The sequence below is a fragment of the Tupaia chinensis genome, unplaced genomic scaffold (assembly GCF_000334495.1).
Source record: "Tupaia chinensis unplaced genomic scaffold, TupChi_1.0 Scaffold000416_1, whole genome shotgun sequence".
NCBI classification, from domain to species: Eukaryota; Metazoa; Chordata; class Mammalia; order Scandentia; family Tupaiidae; genus Tupaia; species Tupaia belangeri.
Window position 1 is genome coordinate 4,745,437 of NW_006159921.1, and position 5,218 is coordinate 4,750,654.

At 41.3% G+C, this 5,218-nt stretch overlaps 1 non-coding gene across 1 annotated transcript; it reads right to left on the minus strand.

The window, feature by feature from the left end:
* Window positions 1-2,881: 2,881 nt before the first annotated feature.
* LOC114008931 (U4 spliceosomal RNA) lies at window positions 2,882-3,028 on the minus strand. Its single transcript, XR_003550419.1, has one exon. It is a non-coding gene; the product is annotated as a U4 spliceosomal RNA (small nuclear RNA).
* Window positions 3,029-5,218: the final 2,190 nt, after the last annotated feature.

Genomic DNA, 5,218 nt, shown 5'->3' on the forward strand with positions numbered 1-5,218 from the left:
TAAGTCATTCTCTAATGAACACAACTAAATGATCAAGGGTAATAATAATAATAATAAAGAAGGACTCCAAACTTTACTTGTTGAAAAATACTAGAGTATCTAACTCATGCGCTTAGTAAGACTTCTCATGACTTCTTTCCTATCCATTATTTTTTCTATACCCACAATGCTACCACTTCTCTTACTGTGCTAAATCTTTCCTTACCTCTCAAAACACCTTTACCAATATCCTGCAGGTTATGAAATCTTTTTCTCATTCTTCTTCTTCATGTAAGTCTGTATAGCCTGTTTACTGTCATTCCATTTACGCTAGATTTTTTTTTTTCTTATTATTGTTTTCCCCAATGGTTTTCATCACAAAAGTCCAAGGAGGGAACCAGCAGTTAGCGTAATGGCTATGTCGCTGGACTCCCACGTAGTCGACCACGGTTCGTGTCCCGGACCCGGTGGCTTAAAACTCACGCCGGGCGCGTGTGCGTGCGTGCCCAAGATCCTGAGAGGAGAATGGAGGAGAAGGGATTGCGGCGTGACCATCCCCCCTGGGGGGTGATTTCTCGCTTTCTGTCTCTATGTCTCTCTCTGTCTGTCTGGCGAGCACACACGCCCTACAGTGAAAATCTCTCAAAAAAAAAAAAGAAAAAGAAAAAAAAAAACCAAAAGTCCAAGGACAGGGCAAAACAGACTAATACTTCTCAGAGGCCATAATGTGGACAGAAGACCAAATAGGAAAAGGTCGAATATATTTACATTTCAACAACTGACCCTCTCCTATTTGTAAAGAGGCTGGCTGAAAGCCAATAACAGAAGCCTGTCTGAGACTAGAAGTTCAATCAACCTTCCCAGGTTGGCTTCAGTCAAAGAGCCGCTACTTTTCAAATGGACAATCACAGATTATCAAATCCCAAGGGCTTCTTATGTAGTCAGCATCTTGTCCAGGAACTCTGTGCTCCTCAGGGAGCAGAGCAGGTGATCTCCGAAAAGTTTCCTTCGCACCTGGGCGTCTGCAACATCATAGATCCCCTCTTAAAGGCATAGGCAGTGCCATGTAAATATGTATCTGCAGTTTTGCAGAAAGAAGAACTATATCTCCGAACTCAACAAAAATGTTACATCCTGCTAATGCAGAAAACTCCATTTTCATCAGCTCTTACACTAATCTCTAAGGTAAATCTACTACTGCTCTCCCCTCCCCCCCCCAGAGGTTTTAGCTATAGGGCGCGTGCACTCGCCAGAAAGTCAGAGAGAGACAGAGAGACAAAAAGGGAGAAATCACCTCCCCAGGGGGAATGGCCACACTGCAATCCCTTCTCCTCCATTCTCCTTTAGGGATCTTGGGCACGCACACGCACATACATGCCCAGCTTGAGTTTAAGCCTCTGGGTCCAGGACTCAAAGAGCAGTCAACTACATAGGAGTCCAGAGACATAGCCATTATGCCAACTCCTGGTCCTGGTAAATCTACTACTTCTTTTCTGCAAACATCTTTGGAATTCCTTCTCAGAAACAGACTCAAATAGACATCTCATTAAAAACTTATGGCAGGTGTTTACATGATTCATTCAGTTTCTTGTGTTTTATTTTTAACTTTAGAGAAATGTTTTTACCTTGTGGGGGGATTCAAGAACAATGAAGTTAATTTGAATTTATGATCATATTTGTTTGAACAAACCACTTTTCCATTAATATTTTTGCATTTCTGTGGAAAAGACCAACTGTAGGTCAAAGGGCATTTCATTTGGACTTGATTTTTAAAAGTTTATCCATTTATTTCTTCCATTGAGCAAGTGAGAGAAAGTAAGAGACAGCAGCCCCATCAGGGTCTTGATACTATGACCCACTCCCAGCTTCAGTCAGACCCCAGATCACCAGCACTTGTGGGCTTGGTATACTCAGAGAAGTAACCTGACACCAACCTGGAACCTTCCCCTTGGGCATCTGCCTCACAGATCCTACCCATGGTACCACTGCACCCTATCTGGTCCTTACCTGATTTACTGTGATTTTCTCTCATTCATTTTCTTTCTCTCTGTCTCTCTTTTCCCCTCCCTCCCTCCCTTCCTTCCTCCCTCCATCCCTTTCTCCTTTCCCTCCCTTCTTCCTTCCTTCCTTCCTCCCTTCCTTTCTCTCTCTCTCTCTTTCTTTCTTTATCATTCACAACAGCATCTCTAAACCTAGGCAGCATCTTGCAAATTTCCCCCAGTTCTACCATTTCTCATCTTTCTTTGAGTCCTCCCTGTACTAAAGGCAATACCAAGTCATGCTTATCATTGCATTTTAAATCATCCCCTTTCTTAATTAGCCCACCACACTATGTTCACTTATCTTTGCACATCCTTAAGGTCATTGGCATCTGTTGTTTTATTGTGGTAATGTTATTTTCATATTTTTTTTTATATTTTCTTCCCATTTGAAGGATAATCTTGCCAGATATAATAATCTTGGAAAAATCGTTTTTCTTTTAACACTTTGAATGTATCTTTCTATTCTTTCCTTGCTTGCATTGTTTCCTCTGAGAAGTCTGATGTTAGTATGATGGGATAATCTTTGTAGTAACTTTACGCTTTTGTCTTGCCATTTTTAGAATCTTGTCTTTATCTGTGATTTTGGCCAATCTGGCTATGATGTGCCATGAAGAGGATCTTCTTGGGTTGATTCTATTTGAGGTCTTGTATATTTCTTGAGTCTGAATGCTTGAATGCTTCTCTAGGCTTGGAAAGTTTTCTTCTAGGATTTCATGGAATAGATTATCAATGTCCTTATTAGATTATTCACCTTCTGGGATACCAATTATTTAGATGTTTGGGTGTTTGATGGTATCTAGTATTTTCTGTATATCATCTCCGCCCCCCCCTTTTTTTTGCTTATTTTTTAATTCTTTTTGTGATTTTTTTCTAAGTCAGAGATTATGTCTTCTAGATCTGAGATTCAATCTTCTGCATGATCTAATCTGCTTTTAATGTTTTTCAATTAGCAATAATCGTGCCTCAGATAAACCTCATTGACTACGATACTGCCACTGCACAAAGTTGCTTTTAATGTTTCTGAGTGAGATTTTGATGTTCTGTATTACAGCCTTCATCTCTAACAGTTCTGTTTGATTCTTTTTTATGGTGTCTATTTCTTCTTTAAAATCGTGGGACTTCCTTATCTCCTGGAGTTTGTTGTCTCTTTTCTCTTGTATCTCCTGAAGTTTGTTTTTTTTACTCCTGCATCTCATTTAGTTTTGCCACTATGAATATTCTGAATTATTTATCTGACATTTCCACGAATTCTATTGTACTGTCTGTGGATGATGAGGAGTTGTTCTTTTCCCTTGAGAGTAAGATATTTTCTTGGTTTCTCATATTTCTCATGCCTTTGTGCTGGTTTCTGGTCACCTGATGGATTTCTTCCTAATTTCTTAGAGTTAATTCTGATTTCCCAAGGAAAAAAAAAAAGAGTTAATTCTGAGAGTTCAGAGGTGGAGTGGAGGTGAGCCATGGCTTCTCCGCAGCTCCTCTCCCTGGTGCTCGTCCTGCAACCTGCACCATCGTTGCTGGAACTGATTATTTCAGTAGGCTCCCAGTTTCTTGAGAACAGGTTCACCTGGGACTGAGCTGCAAGGTTTCAATTAAAACAGTGGGGAGTCAGTAAAGGTCCAAAGGTGGTCTCCAGCCTCAATTCTCCCTGGCTGTTACTGCACAGGTTCCAGGGCTAATGGTGGAGGAGGAACGTAGGAGTCGGACGGTCTGGGCAGGAAGGAGTCAGTGGAGATCCCAAGGCTACCTCCAGCCTCAGTTGTTCTCACTAGCTGCCACTGGGCAGGTTCCCTCTTTTCCACTGATTATAGCCTGTTGTCCATGCTAATTTTCCTGACTTAGTATTTTTGTTTTTTAATTTTTTGTTTTCTGTTTTTTTTTTTTTAATAGACATGTACATATATTAATTTAAAACTTAGGGAGAGGCAGTCTAGTAATACTGAAAGCATTTGGGGCTTTAATGTTAGATGAAGCTAGGTATTAGTCCTAGTTTTTGCCTTTTCAAGTTTTTAACCTCTAAAAGCTTCTGTTTATCTGTGAAATAAGTAAAATAATGTTTATTTCAGAGGCTTTCTTGGGAAGATTATTGCAATAACCATGGAAATCTTCTCCTCCCACCCCCAGATCCTAACACTTGGACAGTTAAAGAAAGGAAACTAGAATTGTGGATAAAAGAATTCCCCAGCTTTCCAATGCTTTATTGTGAGCAGAATAAACACTCCTAACAGGCTGGCTTAATGCCTCTTCAAGTCTCAAGTTTAAGGCGTGGAGAATACCTGAAAGGAAGTACACCTAAATCCCAGGGCTGACCTAGGAAGATCTCATTACATCACTAATTCATTCATTTCCCTTTGAACTTTTCTTTCAGCAAACTATATTCAGAAAGTTCAACAACAGGGCCCTGATCCAAATTTACTTTTTTACTTCCTTGGAAACTGGATAATAAATAAAACATAAACTAGCGGATCATGTAAAAGGATCCATGTAGAGGATTTCTCTGTTTGTGGTTCTCATTGAATCTGAGTTAGAGGTTGGCCCCGGGATTTCAACTCTCATATGACAAATAAAGAAAGGTTTTCAAATCTACCTTGGGGCCCCTCGAAATATCCTACCAGAAGATGGCCTTTTAAAATGATAAAAGAAGGGAACCAGCAATTAGCGCAATGGCTATGTCGCTGGACTCCCACGTAGTCGACCGTGGTTCGCGTCCAGGACCCGGTGGCTTAGAACTCACGCAGGGCGCGTGTGCGTGCGTGCGTGTTCAAGATCCCAAGAGGAGAATGGAGGAGAAGGGATTGTGGCGTGACCATCCCCCCTGGGGGGGTGATTTCTCGCTTTCTGTCTCTATGTCTCTCTCTGTCTGTCTAGCGAGCGCACCTGCCCTATAGTGAAAACCTCTCCAAAAAAAAATGATAAAAGAATAAATGAATGGAGGGATGGACAAATGAAAGATGAAGAATGAATGAATGAATGACATAGAGCCAAGAGCAGAACGCAGAGAGGGATTCTTGTTTGCTGCTATTTCCTTGACAATTACTTTTAAGATTCTTGATTCATCTCTCTTGCCAGTGTTCTCCATCTCCTTTCTGTCTCCTCTTTTCCTATTCCAATTGGAACCCTTTCGGGTGTGTACCTCCCTTCCAGGGTTCCCCCCCTTCCTCCTGGCCCTGCCCCTCCGCCTCGAGGCTCCTCCCCTCCGC